Source organism: Callospermophilus lateralis, chromosome 16, assembly GCF_048772815.1.
Source record: "Callospermophilus lateralis isolate mCalLat2 chromosome 16, mCalLat2.hap1, whole genome shotgun sequence".
In the NCBI taxonomy this organism is placed as follows: Eukaryota; Metazoa; Chordata; class Mammalia; order Rodentia; family Sciuridae; genus Callospermophilus; species Callospermophilus lateralis.
The window spans coordinates 31,328,408-31,346,584 of NC_135320.1; the positions used below are offsets into that span (position 1 = coordinate 31,328,408).

Consider the following 18,177-nt stretch of genomic DNA (forward strand, 5'->3'; position numbering starts at 1 on the left):
CATAATATTTTAAGGGTTTGTCCATGTTGAAATGTGTCATTACTCATTTCTAGGTATGGTCAAATAATATTCCTTGGTATTCATACATGACAGTTTATTTACACATGCATCATTTGATGGACTGTTATTTCCATTTGGGGCTATTTTGAATAATGCTACTATGAACATTCATGTACTAGTTTTGTGTGGGCATATGTTTTCATTTCTCTTGGATACATGCCTGGAAATGAAATTTTCAGATCATATGTTTGAGGAAATGTCAAACAATTTTCCTAAGTGGCTGCATGGCTTGACAAAACCCACCAACAATGGCTAAGGATTCCAATTTCTCCTCATCTTCACCAACACTTGTTACTGTAACAGAAAATATTTGATTATAGCCATTTGAGTGAGTGTGAAGTACTGTCTCATTATGGTTTCGATTTGCTTTTCCTTGATAGCTAATTAGATCAGGCAAATTTTCATGTGCTTATTATCAGCCATTTGTATATCTGCTTTGGAGAAATGCCTATTCAGATTGCCCACTTCGACAAATGAGTCTGTCATTTTCTTTTTCTTTTTTTTTTTTTTTTGTTTTTTATTTTATTTTTCATACGTAAAAATCATTTATATGTTCTGGATAAAACTTCTCTAGAAGATACACAATTTGCAAATGTTTTCTCCCATGTATGGGTTGTTTTTGTTTGTTTATTATTTGTTTTTGTTTTTTACTTTATTGATGATGTACTTTGATATACAAAAATTTTCAATTGTAATGAAATCCAGTCCAATTCATCTGGGTTTTTTTCCCCTAAAAACCTAAAGTCACAAAGATATATGCTTATGTATAATTCTAACATTATAATCTTACATCAAAAACTTTGGTGCATTTTGAGTTGATCTTTGTAAACGGTTTGAGGTAGGGATTTAAATACATCCTTTTGCATATGACTATCTAGTTGTCCCAGCATTGCTGTTGAAAAGACTAGTCATTGCCTATTGAATGGTCTTAGTATCTCTGTCAAAAAATTAGTTGATCATCAATGTATAAACTTATTTCCAGACTTTTAATTCTATTCCATGAATGTTTATGTCTGCTTTAAGCTAGTATCAAACTGTCTTAATTACTATTACTGTTTAGTAAGTTTTGAAACCAGGGTTTACAAGTCCTCCCACTTGGTTCTTTGTCAAGATTGTTTGGACTATACTGAGCTTTCTAATTTCCATATGAATTTTAGGAACAGTTTGCCAATTTCTACAAAGAAGTCTGATGAAATTTTGATGGGAATTATGTTGAATCTGTAGATCAATTTGAGGAGTATTAAAATATTATAACATTACATCTTCCAATCCATGAACATGAGATGTCTTTCCATGTACTTATATTTTCTTTAATTTTTTAACATTTATTTTTAATTGATAAAAATTATATGTATTTATCATGTATACATATTATTTTGAAGTATATATATTGTAGAATGGTTAAATCAAGCTAATTAACATGGATTGTTATGTTATCTCACACTTATTTTTGTGGTGAGAACACTTAAAATTTATTCTTTAAGCAAATTTCAAGAATAATGTACATTGTTGTTAACTATAATCACCATGTTAAACAATAGCTCTCTTAATTTATTCCTCCTATCTAACTGTAATCTTATTTCCTCTAATAAACATCTTTAATTTTTCAATATTTTTTAGATTTCAAAATACAAGTTTTACCCTTCTTTTATTTAATACTATTCCTAAGTATTTAGTTCTTTTGATACTCGTGTCAATGGAAATATTTCCTTAATTTCATGAAGCTTTCATTTAGTTTTAGTAGTTTTTAATAGTGGATTCCTTAGGATTTTCTTCATACAAGATCACATAATCTGTGAATTCAAATTGTTTTACTTCTTCCTTTCCAAGATAATTTTTTTAATTTCAATATCTTGTATAATTTTCCTTATTAGAGTTTTCAGTAAGATGGTGAAAAAATAAGACTAGATAAGAATCTTTAATGAGAGGGTGAAGAGAAGTAGCTAGCCCAGATTTCCTTGTCTTGGGCAATTCCTGATTGTGGAAGAAGGCCTCTAGTCTCTCACCATTAAGTGTAACATTAGCTACGAGTGTTTCATAGATGTCCCTTATCATCTTGTACTTTTAATCTTCAACCATTTAAACATAGCTGGATTAAAATTCATTTTCGTGTTTTTAACAAACATGTTAAGTATAGCCCTAGAAAAATTATAAAAATAAGAATTCTAAGATGCATATTTAATTTAATAGAAAAGTTTTATTGATAATCAACTGTATATCAGGACCTGTATTAAACCATAAACACAGTGAACAAACTAACAAAAATCCTTGCCCATTTTGAATATACAATCTAATGTGGGCAAATTACAGACCGATAACTAAGCAAATTATCCCAAATGTTAGAAGGTGAGAAATATTATGCAGAAAAATGTTTAGTAAAGAGAAACAATAGTTGGGAGAGAAGTTGTGTTTTCAAGTGGGGCAAACTGGCTAAAGTCTCACTAACAAAGGGTCATTTGAGCAACAATCTAAAGGAGGAAAGGGAGTACACAGTAATCATGGGGATTAAATTATACTCCAATTATACATTGTTCTCATCTATTCATTAAGGGAAGTCTGCTTGGAGCCTGAAATAATAAAATGCAAAATATTTTATAATTACAATAAACTTCAGAATTATTCAGTCCTCCTTGCTCTCTGAATTAAATAGCCTAAACCAGGAAAAAAAAAAAAAAAAAAAAAAAAAGAATTTTGGGCAAGGCAATGACAGTTAGGGTGGAAATCTTAACCATTATGCTACATTCTGTACTTTTAACCTGAAGACATAGTTTTGTTTCAAGAGACATGCATAATTCCACCAGATAATAAAATCTACAACATAAATTTTATGGTGATAAAACTGTTCTATGAATACAAATTTACGCTAGTAATCTAATGGTCTGAGCATCTAAGGGCATCAACCCTAGTGTCTATGAGAACCTAGGTTTCAAAATTAATGGATTAATCAATTTTGCAAAAAAGTAACTATTGGGTAGAAAGCACTAGAAAGGAAAGAGATTACATGGTTCCTGTGTGCCTTTATAAACTGATTTATTTCTAAATCCCTCAGTAAATACCTAATAGTCCCCTTCCATTATTGTTCAGACCTTATCTATTCTTGATTTTGAATAATAAAATCACATATTTCAGGTAAACCTTCTCTTGGAAGATAATAATATAACTTGAATATTTAAGAAATAAGTAAATGCAATGAATATTTTAAATGTTACCCCAAAGATACATATGAACCAGCAAAGGAAGAAAATACAGTGTAGCAACCATCAATATATGTACCTTCTAACTAATGGCTTCTCATGATGTGATGGTCACTGGTTCAGTGATAACCCCAGATATTACACTGGGTTGGGGGAGGCTTTAGCAGGATCAAATGTAACCCTGACTGTTTTTACATTTTCATTATTTTCATTTTGACCACAATGAAGACCAACCAAAGTACATACCAAATAAAGTATTTTTATACTCAGAGATAGAGATGAGTAGCTGCCATCTTAGATCATTGGAATGGAACTAAAAAGTGCCAATATATAAAGGAGAATGAACAGAACAGAAAGAAGACACTTATTAGATGCAACTCAAGTTTCAGCTAGCTAAAGCAAGCAAGAACTTCATGTTTTAGTATTTAATAACATTTGCAAAATTATTCCTAAGTCATATAAACTTGCTTAGGATTTAACTTATTTATTATTGCTTCATATTAGTAATTATTACATATTATTATTTATCTTATTTGTTCATTTTCATAGAATCATAGGATTTAGAAGGAGCTATGGTAGATATTGCTAGTTATTATCCAATGACTACTCTCTCCTACCTTCTAGAACAGGTGTAGAAAACTTTTTCTATTATTATTTTTTTTATTAGATAATAAATATTCTCTAGTTTGTAGGCTAGACAGTATCTGTTAAACCTATTAGCCACTGCTGTTGCAAAGCAAAGGTTGTTATGGACATGTGTGAAAAGTGGGCATGACTGTGTTCTAATAAAGCTTTATTTACAGAAACAGGCAGGAAGCTGAATTTAGTTCAAACTCTTATTCTAGAGTAATAGCTTGATTTAGGCTGTCTGCCATACAGACTGCATTTCCCAGCCTCCTCGCAATTGGATGTAGCCTTGTGATAAGTTCTGACCAAATTGATGTGAACAAAGGTAGTCAGTCCATCCATGCTCCTTCCCCACTCCCTTCCATTCTGCTGCTTGGAAAGCAAATATAGTAGCTGGACCTCCACTTTGGACCACAAGGATAAGAATCCAATATTGGAAGCAATTTGGGGACAGTTCCTACACCATACCTGAGCTGCCTGTGTCCAGAATTTTATGTAACAAAGAAATAAACACCTTCAGTTTCTTTAGTTTAAATCTTTCTTGGTTTAAGTCTCTGATATTCTCAAAAAAAAACAAACAAACACAAAAAAAAAAAAAACCAAACCACCATAATTCTAAATTAACACAGGAGCTCACAGATCATCTCTTCAACAGACAAAATAAAAGTGAGGCTGAGAAGATGAGTGACTTAAATTTTAAGTCACTGGCTTCTTAATGCCAGAGTAAGGCCTAGACTAGCAAGGGTCCCTAATCTAAATCCATTGTGTTTTCTACATTTACGAGACCAACACTCCCACAGACACACATTGAAATTATAAATGTTAATTTCTTTGTGTGGTTTTTTTTCCCCAATCACTTAAGCCACTGTTTTTCCTAGGAATAGGTGCTTGGTTTTATTACTAAAAGGAATATTCCTTATATCTCTCAAAAAAGAAAAAAAGTAAGAAGAGGGTGATATTTTTAAAAATATGAACTATTAAGGAAATCACAGAAACTTTTTGATTCCCCCAAATTTATACTTTTTCATTTGTTTACAGTTTCAGTATGTATTTTAGAAACTGCAGTGACTAAAAAGATACCACAACGTGTATTTGCTTAATTTTTACATTTAATATGTAAGTTTCTGGGTTAGCTTTCTGTTGCTGTGAGAAAAGCAACTTATAAAAGGAGGGAAGGTTTATTTTGGCTTACAGTTTCAGAGGCTTCAATCCTTGGTCATTTGGCTCTGTTGCTTTGGGCCTGTGGTGAGAATGTGTGGTAGAGGAGGGCTGGTCACCTCATGGGAGCCAGGAGAGAAAAAAGAGAGACAGGAAGGGACTGGGGTCCCAATATTCCCCTCAAGGGAATCCCTCATGACTAACTTCCTTCTACTGGGCCCCACTCTTGAAGGTTCCACCACAGGCTGGTGACCAAGCCTTCAACCAATGGGCCTTTGAGGGACATTCAGGATCCAAGCTATAGTGTGAGTTGTTTAATATTTTGAATCCCTCAAAGAGTTTATTGTATATAATTTAAATAAACTTAAGAAAGAAGTTACTAAATAATATGAATCAATATAAAACAAATATACACAAATTGTCCCATAAGAGAAATATTTACCTATAATGTTTCTAAAGGTCTACCTTAATCAAAACATCAATATAAATTATATTCTTCTTTTTTGCAAATAGAGATATGAAAAAACTTGCAATACAATGGCTCGAAAAAAATTAACTATTAGCTGGGTTTAGTGGCACACACCTGTAATTCCAACAACCTGGGAGGCCGAGGCAGGAGGATCGAAAGTTCAAGATTAGTCTAAGAAATTTAGTGAGACCTTAAGCAATTTAGTAAGACCCTGTCTTAAAATTTAAAAAATAAAAATAAATTAAAGGACTGGGGATGTGGTTCAGTGGTTAAGAACCTCTGAGTTCAATTCCCAGTACCAAAAACAAAACAAAACAAAACAAAAAAAAAAAACCTCTTAACCTAAAATCTAATGGTCAGTCTAACATTAACAGACCCAAATAATTCCATCTTCTACCTCTGGCCAATATTAAAAAAAAAAAAAAAAAATGCCACAACAGGAAGTTGAGTCTGACAACAGAGTGAATTTTCTGCTGTCCATCATGAGATGGCCCAGGTTACAAAAAGACATTACTTCAGCTCCTAATAATGTCCAAGCACATGTTTCATTATTTAGATGAAAAGAGTAAGGTATTTCCTGCTTGTGTGGTGAGAACCATATCCTGCTATACTTAGAGCCAAGATATTCATTAACTCTGGATGTGATTTTTACGAGTTAACAGAAAGCACTTCTGAGGAAATGAGAGATCGTGGAATGAGCTGAGGGTGAGGACAGTTTGTCTCTAGCCCTAGTATGCCTGTACTTGTGAGTCCATGAATACTCAAGTTAGCACCTCTTCCTTTACTTGCTTATCCATAAAACTGGCAAGTTATACACCACCCACTTTCTCCTCCTATCACCTCTTTCTATAATAATCCTGATTCTCTTGTCTTTTCATGAGAGACTGATAATTTGATGAACAGAGAGGCAAGCCACTGTCCCTTAAACTTTTTAAAACTTCAACAGCTCTCTAAAATAGATATAATTATACCATTTCACAGCTATGAAAAACCAAGGCCAGAGAAATTGGTTAAGCCACCCAAGGTCACGCAGCTAATAAATGGCAGAGGCAGATCGTGGACCCAGACCTTCTGCCTCAAAAATTCATAATTTTTCTCTTATAGTAGGTTGATTCACTGCAAAGAAATCACCTCACTTGAACACAGCATGGGCCTTTCCAAAACATGACCATGCCCAGTAAGAAGTTTCTAGGTTCTCAAAAGTAAAAATTTAACTATCAAGCTACTTTACTTCTTGATTGTCCGCCCCACCCTCTAAATGCAAAAAGCCCAGAAATTCAACCTCATTTCTGTCTTATGTGTCAAGGGAGAAAAAGAACACACACACACACATATTTTCCCAGCTATGTGTGTGGGGGTGTGTATAATACAATATTGCATATATCAAGAGTAAAGTGGCAAGATATTGATCAACTTGAATTAATTCAAATGCCTAGAAAAAGAGTTGGCTCACAAAGTTCAGGGGATTTTGAGGATTTGTGGGGAGAGTGGGATGTCTGCTAGGTGGCATTTGATAAAGGGTCAGCTAAGTCAATCTGACACTCTATATAGAGTTGTGAAAAAATGCTTTCATTCCTTCCTAAATCTCATCTACTGGGCAGGTCCTAGATGCTGATTTAATCAAAGACATGATGCACTTAGTGGCAGGAATGTTCTTACATCTGCTCTTGAGACTTTACTCTTTCCCCCTGAGTTTTTAGTCCTTCTGTAAAGCTCTCTAATCTTTCTCAACCCACCTTTTATTCATAAGTGAATCCTGTCCTATAAACAAAATATAATATTTTTGAGGGCTGAGGCTCTCAAAGGCCTCCAAGCCATTCTGAACAGCAATGGTCAACATGGGGCTGTGAATGTGGAGACAGAAATCTGGAGAACACGGGCTGATGTTCTCTAAACCCAGAATATCCCTCATAAGTAGGTAACGTGAGTATGTAGAGGGTCGGGGTGGAGAGATTATGCACATGTGCATGGAAAACGTACATGAGAAATAAATCCCAGACATAAAGACTGTGAGATTAATCACTCAAGATAAGCTAAATGAAGCATTTCACTTCACCATGCTCAAATACATGAATGGAAAACACTTACATTTTCTTTGTACCCACTAAGAGTTGTGAAAAGTAGTCATTTGAAGTGGAGGAATCAATGGAGAGTAAAAGAACTCAGACAAAGATTTAACCTTAGCTTCATACTGATTCAGGTGAAGTCAGTTGCATTTATAATATACTACACTTTTAGGAAAATTATAATGTTATCATGTACATTATGTTTCTGAGCCTCTGTCTGTTGAGATGGGCTAACCCCTCAGCTCTTCACTTTAGTATCTAGTCTCTTACCTTCTCTTCCATTTTCCACCTCCTAATAGCCTCACCTTTCCCTCTTCTTACTCTTAAAATCCATTCCCTCCAGACAATCTTGCCTGTGAATGTTTTCCACAAAGTCTTGCATCCTGGTTACTCTTCTGCCTTAGATTTCTTTTCCTGAGCATATCTCATGATGTGGATATGACAGATGTTTCTAACAACTACTTCTCAGGCACTGTGCTAAGTCTACATCATACTATCTCACTTGATCCTCAGAACCTCTGATATTCATATATGTTTATGGACATGTGCAGGGTAACAGGTTTACTACAGGTTTACTAAACTGTAGTAAGGTCCTTGAGGGTGGGATCACTCTGTGTTCTCATATTGCACAGTGCCTAGCTCTTGGCAGTGTTTTATAAATATGTGTGCATGGATAGGGGGCAGGGTGGAGGATAGGTACAAGGGAATGGTTCATGAATGGATGGATGGATGGATGGTTGGATAGATGGATAGCTGGATAAAGAGAGCACAGATTTCAACAAGATCTGTTTGCCTCCAACATTGACCTTTCTTAGCTACTATGCTATATGTCTTATCTAATACATTAAAAATTAGAGGAGAATTAGCACAATAAGAGCTTTAAAACATAAAAGTCTCTGAGGACCAGATTAATTTGTATACCATGGACTCATATTATATTATTATTATCTGTACAATATGGACTCATATTATGGATTTTTAGGTCTAGAGCTTACAAAAACTGCTCTAGGTACCTCACTTTCTTTTTTAAAAATACTTATTTTTTGGTGTACATGGATACAGCACAATGCATTTTATTTTTACGTGCTGCTGAGGATTGAACCCGGGTCCCACCCGTGCTAGGCGAGCGCTCTACCGCTGAGCCACAATCCCAGCCCCTATGTACCTCACTTTCATCAGCTCTGTAGTGGAGAAAGTAGTGCCTCCACTGTAGTATTGCTGAAGGAATAAAACAGTGTCTAGAAAGCACCTTACACCTTGCCAGGCTCAGAGTGGAAATCTAATACACTTTTTGCCAGCATGGCACAGGCTCATATTGAAGAAAAGCTTCCAATTGGCTGTAGATTCCCAAAAGCTATGTAGATTTTTTAAAGTGATTTTTAAAAAAGGGTCACTCTTTTGATATTTATAACAATCTGAGGGTCAATGCTAAAGCTTGGGCAAGAGTAGGGTGAAGGATAGGATGAGTGGCAAATATATGTCAAATATATTGATGACTTCTCAGTCCCCTTACCCTCTCAGCCAGGGTGCTATGGTTTGGATATGGTCTGAATGTGTTCCTCAAGCATCCAGGTGTTAGAGGCTTGATCAGTAGGGTATCAGTGGGAGGTCATTGGAGACAAGTTCTCAAAAGGGATTAAGTATTTCTCTTGGGACACTGAGCTAGTTCTTACAAAAGGATTATTATTTCTAAAATAAATAAATACAAGAAAAGCAAACATAGCCCCCCACCCCACCCCACACACACACACCCAACCCCACACCCCCGCTTCCTGGCTAGAGATGTGATCTTTCCTCCGCATGCACTCCACCATCAGTCATCAACCACTGAGCCAAAGCCTGCACCATGCCATGTGAACTTTAATTTTCCAAAACTGTGAGATAAATAAACCATTCTAATAAAGTTATCCCACTCAAGTGCTTCATTATGGTAATGAAAAACCGACTATTATATGAGTTAAAAGCAAATTGAAAGCTGCTCGATTAAACTAAGTAGTTAAAAAGAAACAAGCATGTTATACAAGAGAGTTATTTTTACGAAATTACTTATACACATCACTATATGTGCCATTATAACAAAAAAATTGAAAACAATCAAATGTCCCCCAATAGGGACTGAATTACATGATCCTTCCCTATAATTGAATGTTTGATAGCTACAAAAAGAAATGAGCAACGTCTCTGTTCTGCTATAGTGCAGAGCAGAGTGTATGGTTTGTCACCCTTAGGATATGAAAGGGGGAAATACTAATATGAAATACTGATGTGTATTACATACAGTGTATACATAAAAAACATACTTACTTATATGTTCAAAAACAAAAGAAGGAGGATAAAGTAATAAAATAGATAGCTTCCTACAGAGGGAAGGAGACAATGGGAGGAAGTCAAGATGGAAACCAATTACTGCTTAATGGTTTTGATTTTCATATCCTCTTAATGTTTCATATAATTTACAATACAACTTTAACTTACAATATAAAAATAGCTGGGCACAGTGGTGCATGTCTGTAATCCCAGAGGCTCGGTGGGCTGAGGCAAGAGGATTGCGAGTTCAAAGCCATTTGCAACAGAAAAGCACTAAGCAACTGAGTGAGACGCTGTCTCTAAATAAAATACAAAATAGGGCTGAGTATGTGGTTGAGTGTTCCTGATTCAATCCTAAGTACCCTCTCCCAATCCTTAAAAACTGAAAACAAATTAAAACAAGTAACTTTACAGTTTATCAGACATAACCAAAAGAGGAGAATTATTTGAAATAGCATGAGGACAGAGTATTTTGCATATTCACAGTAAGATATAGGCTTCAAGATAAAAAGAAGTTCAAATTTGCATTTAGTATTTCATTGTTAGTAATAATACTGAGAATTGGCTTGAAACTATTACATACACACACACACACACACACACACACACGGATAAAGTAATTATGTTAAAGTCATTAGGAAAAAGAAAGAGATTATAATATACTCAAGAAGTTCGGTAGCAACGTAAAATTTTTAAAGTTGAAGTACAAATATTAGTGTAAACTCACTTTTTCTCTTTTGTTTAAAAAAATAGCCCAGAAGACACCTTGGAACAATGAGCACTGCTAGGGTCCTAATGGTGGTCTCCAAATACCATTTTCCTTTCAAAGGAACCAGGATCCTTGTGGACATGTGGCTGATCCAGGTGGAGGGTAGGAAATGTGTACAAACAGCAAGGCATCTATTGTCATGTCAGAAACCTCAAAGATTGCTTAGATAGTGTCAAATGAACTAATTCAAAGGGGATCCCAGGGGCCAAAGATGGGACATTTGAAGCATCAAAAGGAATAATGGCTGCAATGGATTAAAGCCCATAAAACTTTTTAAAAGAAAAACATAAGTTTTCATAACAATATATTTTTTAAAATATACTGGCCACTATAAAGATTTGCTAGACTATAATTTTTTACTCTGAAAATTGGTAAATAAAGAGAGAGAATTTCAAAAAAAAAATATTGCTCTTCTTGAAAACTGGCTAAATAAGAAACTGGGCATTGATTCTTGGTGAATTGATTTAGAGCAATTCAAAGAGATGGAGAGAAAGATTTGCAATTTACTTTGAACATGAACACGGCTCCACAATACCTTATTACTGTCCCCTACCCCAGAACATTTCTGCTACTTTACTCTTATGATTAAGACTAAAATAGTTCCCTCTTAAAATTTCATTTGCATGTATTATTTCTCTTAGCAGGTGGAGTTTTTAAAAATGACTTCAAGTTGCCACTCTAAATTAGGTTCAACGCAGTCTATTTTAAACAAGACAACATAATGAGACATTTAAATAGAGATTTAAGTGTAACACAGATGTCAAAACAGATAAGGGAGAAAAGGTAACTTTTACTGAGCATTTACTATAGACCAAATGCTTTAAGATACAATTATCTCTTTTATTTGTTTGTTTGTTTGTTTGTTTGTTTGTAGTAGTCCTGGGAAATAAGCATTCATTTTACAAATGAGAAACTGAGACTTAGTGTGGTTAACATCCAATTAAGTGACAGGCCTGGGATTCAAAGAGGAGTTTGTGGACCATATTGGGCCACTCCCAGCAAAGGAAAACAAACAATGTCAATAATGATCCCAGCCTATAAGTGCCAAAGTGATGAAGTGGTTAATAACACCCCCCCTGTAAGAAAGTAATATAATTCTACAGGGAATGTGAGAAAAATGTTTATTTGGTACATGTAGCCTTGAAAAAATAATTGAATCTATGATTTTAGAGCAAGAAAAAATTATGGAATTCATTTGTTACTGTTTTCTTAGATTAGAAAACAGACCTAAAGAGAAAAACTAAAAAGCCTGAAGTTCCAAAGTGGATTAATGTCATGAAGACAGAGACCTATGGGCTGCTGTAGCCCCAGGAGTTGCTGTGGCTGTGACTCCAAGAGGCCTGGAATTAGCCTGAGCTGTCCTGCTGATTAAGACAATGTATCTGAAGGACACTGTCCAGTTGATTAATAATGTGTGTTACAGTTTGGATCTTGACTGTCCCCCATCAGCCCAGTGTTGAAGGTTTGGTCCCCTGCTGTGGTGCTATTGGAAGTTGACAGGACCTCTGAGAGGTGGGTTCTGGTGGAAAGAAGTTAGGTCATGGAGAGTATGACCTTGCACTGGAGTAAGAGTCCCTGGCCCTTTTCTGTCTCTCCCTCTATGTATCCTAACAACCACAAGGTGCACAGACCCCCTCTACCCACATACTCTTGCTATAATGTACTACCTGGTCACAGTCCCTAAAGGCATAGAGTCAACTCACCGTGGACTGAAACTCTGAAACCATGAGCCAAAATAATCCTTTTCTCCTTATAAGTTAATCATTTCAAGGTATTTTGTCACAAGAAATAGAAAGTCGACTAACACAGTGTTGCTCCCTAATCACGGGTCAGACGGTGTTTGGATGATTGGTACCAGCTGGTTGATACTGGTTATTAATAGAAATGAGCATGATGATTTGTTCCTGAGCTCACTAAGTCCCCTGAAGAATTCTGCTATTGAGGCTCACTGCATAGCAAAAACCAAAGTGACCAGCAAAACACAGAAAATATTTTAAAACATAAAAAGAATTTTTAAAATATGAAAGACTCCATCCAAGACACCATTTTGGACTTGGTGGGTCCAGGTGCTCCATGCTCATGGTGCCTGATAGAAGACAGAAAGTGGTGCTGTCACTCACACCCTTCAATCTGAAGGGAGCTGAAGTCTGCCTCTTGATATGCCATAGCTGTGGCTGCCAAGTGCATTCTCACTTTAATGCCATCACCATATAGTAACCCATCCTTCAATGTCTGCATGTCATTGTGGGTCCTCTGAATCTTCTTTAATAATTGAACCCTGTTTCACTACCATCTTTCATGTACTGGCTAAGAACCTGCCACATGATGGGCCCTCAAATATTTCTTAAATTAATTGATGAATAACAAAGTAAAGAGAATCTGAGTGTCCTGATACTGTCCACTATAACCTTTATAAAAGTTCTCATTAGCATTGAAGAAAAACAAATGTAATTCAGTGTGATAAATATCTCTCTGCCCAAAAGACAAAGAGCCTATAATTGTCACTTTTACTTCCTAACAGCCTCTTTTCCCATCAAGACTGATTAAAGTTATGTAAGTGAGAAGATTTCAGCAGCTGCTACAGAATGTGGGTTTGCAAGGACTGTCCCTTTCTCTTGGATTTCAGTGTGGTACTAGCAAAGGTGTCAGAGTCAAAGGTCATCATCTGACCTAGGAAATGGCTAGTAATGCTAAAGCACATCCATAACTACAAGGAAAGCTTAAGTTCAATGTTAAAAAAGAAAACTTAGGGGTAGAGATATAGCTCAATAGTACAGCACTTGCCTAGCATATGTGACCCCTTGGGTTCAGTTTCTAGCACTGGAAAAAAAATTGCATACATATATAAAAATTAATACAAAATCAATTTTTAAAACTTCCCTTATAAAATGGAAGAACTAGTATAGAAAAGATGTTGATGCACTCAGAAGAATGAAAGCACAATCACAGATCTCTTGTATCTAAAGATAGAGGGATTCCCAAAGTCTGCAATTTGAGCTGCACAGAGCCGGCTTGAATGTCATTGACAAAACCAGAAATCAGTAGCTGAAGACAGATGGCAAATATTTGGTTATTTAGGCAATAATAAAAAGGAGTCATTTTCTAAAAAAAAAAATACACCCCAACCTAATCACTGTAGCACAGAAATAATTATCTTGATTACTCTATCATGGAAAAGCAAAACGGAATTTTCCAAGGCTACATTAAGACACACTAATATCTAACTCTATGATTCTACACGCCAAACTAGGGGATCCCAAGCAAAGGTATGCTGAAAAATCACAGGCTCTGAAAACTAAGGTTGTTGACCATGACTCAGCAGCAGGGGCAGCTGGAGAATTAGGTGGAAGGACAATATTAAAAACACCAGGGCTGGGGATGTGGCTCAAGTGGTAGCGCACTCTCCTGGCATGCGTGCGACCCGGGTTCGATCCTCAGCACCACATACAAACAAAGATATTGTGTCCGCCAATAACTAAAAAATAAATACTAAAAAAATTTTTTAAAAAACCACCAGAATATTGTTTCTTGGAAATAATGAAAAAAATGAATGAAATGATAATACATCTGTTATAATACTCCAAGTAAAATCATGAATTAATATATAAATACTCCAAGGAATACAGAATTCTAATATCCATGGCTCTACCACTTACTATTTTGCCTTCAAGCAAGCAACTCAAACCTCTCTGGACCTTGGTTCCCCATCTGGAAATGGGCATAATTAATAATATTTATTGCATAGGCATTAAGTATATGGATTAAATCATGTTATCTGTATTAAAATGCTTAGTGTCTTAGTAAATAATAAGCATAAGCAGTTTTTTTATTATCACCATTATTATTACAGAAGTTTCATTCTCAGACCTATTAAAGCTTCATGACTTTAAAAGTAAGGTATCATCAACATAAATAATGAATAATAATTTTCTCTCCTATAATTTATTATTGCTATATTTTCCCATTTATATTGCTGAATCTAGTTGAGGTTAGGTAAGCTTTAGAGCCCATTAGTATCCATGACTTTATTTGTTCCTTACATCAACATTGACAGGGGAGAGCTTATCCCCATTGGACTGAGTGTATGGAGTAAGTAATATGTCCAAAGCCATGAAGCTAGTAACCGGTAGCAACAGGATTCAGGGCCACACTGTCCAATCCCTACTTGAAGACTTTTCCCATCATTATAGTCTTTTCCAAAATATCAACTTCATAATATTTAATTCCAAGCAATAAATGTGACCCTAAGTAGGTCAGCAGGAAGACCATGAATGGGAAGTCTACTGTGACACAGATCCACTGTCATGTAGACACATACGCAGGAAGATGGTCATGGGCTTGACTATGTTTGCAATGATGACCTCATCAAACATTAATATCATCATTTCCCACTAGGGCAAAGGTGTCCCACAAAGGGATTTCAGTGTGTGTGGTCAAGTGACATGGAAGGTCCCTGAGCAGATTTCCCACCCCAAAATGTCATCTGCCACCCCACACCATCCACTTGCCTTCCTAGTCCCCTGTATTTATGACTTAGGGATGAACTGCTCATCTTTCTCTCTCTGGCTAGAGCAAGTCTTATTTTATTCTTCTTTGTTGCTTTGACTTGGCCTAAGCTGGTCCTCCACAGGTAAGAAATGCCTCTCCTCCCAACACCAAATGGGAAAATTTGACTTTTTTTTAAAAGCCTAATTAAAAGGTATTTGCTCCATGAAAAGTGCCTCAAGCACACCACCCCAACATCCAAAATCATCTCTGCAGCCCAAATCTTCTATTTGTTTATTTAATCAGCTTTCCCTGGCACATTTCTCGAACTTTCTCTCTCCTCTCAGATCTATAAGCAGCTTAATGCCCTGATTCAAGTCTTTGCAGTTACTCAGCCATACTCAAGGTCTAGGGCTGGCGCTGGATGACCAAATGAATGACAGTGATCAATGTCTTGTCTTGTGTCTGGGGCTTCCTCTCTACTGTTCATGAGCAAATCACTGTGGAGGATTGAGGTATTTATCCAGATAATTTTAAAAAATGAAATGAGAGGCTCAGGATGTGGCTCAGTGATGAAACATTCTCTAGCATAGCTAGGCCCTGGGTTCAAACCCCAGTGCTACAAGAAATATGAAAAGCGGCTTGAACTCAAAAACCTTGTCGGATAAGAAATTAAAACTGTTGTCAAGTCTTTTCAGATAAATTTCTTAATTCTCCATTTCACCCTACATACATAGGAAAGGATTCCGAGAACAAAAGATCACAACTTAAATAAGTCCTTAAAAAAGAAAAAAATATATATATTCAGAGAAAAGAAAGAAGGATTCACCTGATAAAAATTCAGAAAGAAATAACAAGAACTTTCAAAAGAACTATCACCCCCATTGGATCTTACTATAACAGGCCACCCGCTACTCTTGATCAATCTGATATCTCTTGACTGTTATTATTTGTTGTCTGTCTGGAAAGGAAGGAGAGAGCGTGTGAGCTGGGATGGAGAAGACTTAAAGCACAGTAAACTATCACACATTTCACAAACTGCATTGGCAAGAATGAAGGAAGGAAAGAAGAGAGGGAGGAACAGAGGAAGGAAAAAAACTGCTGACTACAAAACGAGAATGCAATTGTCACTTCGTGATATTGCTCCTGTCATCCTGAAGTTGTATCAGGGTATGAATAGTTAGCCTCATTCAACCCTGCTGGCTCCTGGCCAGGTGGGCCACATTTGTTGATTGCTGCCTTGAACATACCACCCCTGGGAACTTGGCGGCCAAACACCCCAGGTCCAGCTGAACACTATTCCATTATTCTACAATGAACTATCTTTCTAGCCTTTGTCTCTGCCAATAGTTAAGACATGGCTTTGGACAATGTACACCCAAGAGGCTTCAATTCCTGTCTGGCTCAGCATAGGACCCATGCCCCAGTAGCCCTGGAGGTCAAAATAGCACCTTAGGAGGGAAGTGGGATGATCTAGACGGCTCTGCTCCTTAGTGTGGTTGGAACAGGGCATGAAGGATGGCTTCCCCATGTGTGTCCTGAGAAAGACTGATCATAAGAAAGATGCCTATGAATAAGGTCTCAGGGTCAAATAAATCTGGAAAGAGTCTGGTCTGAATCTTTCTCTGAGAGCTTCATAATGCCTACAGGCATAATAACGGAGACAAAAAGACTTGCAGCAAAGAACTCTGTAATATGTCATTTAACCCAGCAAATCCCAAATTTATTTTACTCCAAAACTTCTTTCCAGTAACATCTTTTAACATTGAAATCTAATTTGGGAAATGCTTGAAACTACACTTAACAGTTAGTCGCTTAGAGTCTAAGTTATAAGGCTTTGAGTGCAGAATCTGACCAAGAATTCTGGCAAAATGTTGTTGTTCAGCTGAAGAGTTAAACTAGAAACAGAGGATTTCAACTTTCTGACAACAAAATTGTAAAATCATCTGGAAATTTTACTTTATTATTATAGGAGAACTATATTTTTGAAACCAAGATAGAGAAAATGAGAACGAGATACATACTTTGTGATATTGCTTCATATTTACAATAGTAAATATGTTTCACACTTGCAATGGTCCATAGCAGTATATTCTATTTAAAATGATTTTTGATCATGGACCTACAACCCAATTTTATGTCTTTATGTGGGAAAAATGAAGCAGAGAGCAAAGCAATTACCCAAATATTCCAAATCAATTTCTCTTTCTACAACGATAAAATTGTGCCTGTTCATTTTCAAATAATTTAAGCTTACTATGTTTGGGAGCCCAAGTTATCTGGAAAGTTATCATTATTTCATACTGTTTAAATATAATTTGTTAATATATTGAGCCTTTAGGAAGATACAGTCATGGACTATCTTTAATAAGACTAAGGAAATATCTAGAATATTATATAACATAGTACAATGAAAATTCCCCAATACCTGAGAATTAATGTTCCCATATTTGTAGTTCTAATATATACTAGGAAAGAAGATTTGAATACTCAGTATCATGAGTACCTGTATCAGAGATTCCTAAAAACTCAATCCACCCAAATATAAATCATATAACATAAAATTTATAAATTTACTGTTTAACTTCAAGTATCTCCAGTAATTCAATTAAAATCTGTCCACATTTATGAAGGGAAAATCCCAATCGCATGGAACTAATCTGTATTTCAGATTACCAATTTTTTAATTTAACACTTACCAATTTTTTCAAAATACTTTTTAAGACCCAGGCCAACCCATAAAAAGATCTATTCAAATTGAAATTTAGGTGCTGTTGCCTGTTTCATTTTTTTAAAATTGAGGACCGTAAAAACATAAATATATTAAATTCTCCCTTCTCCAGAATACAGCTGGTAAATATGTCACACGGTAATACAATAGGAATCACAGAAAACACATTCCAAAGGATTTCCTCTGGCTAAAATCTTGGAGGACAGGAAACTGATAATGAACTTGTTAGATTGAACTTTTCTCTTCACTCATCCCATTTCAGTCTAGCGGTCAAAATGACCATGTTTTCAAGTTGCCCTCGAGGCAGTGCC

General features: G+C 35.8%; 1 protein-coding gene across 2 annotated transcripts in view; it reads right to left on the bottom strand.

Moving 5' to 3' along the window:
* Window positions 1-18,177, bottom strand: part of Slco5a1 (solute carrier organic anion transporter family member 5A1) — a 129,698-nt gene that overhangs the window by 32,011 nt on the left and 79,510 nt on the right. The gene's annotated exons all lie outside the window — the stretch shown is intronic.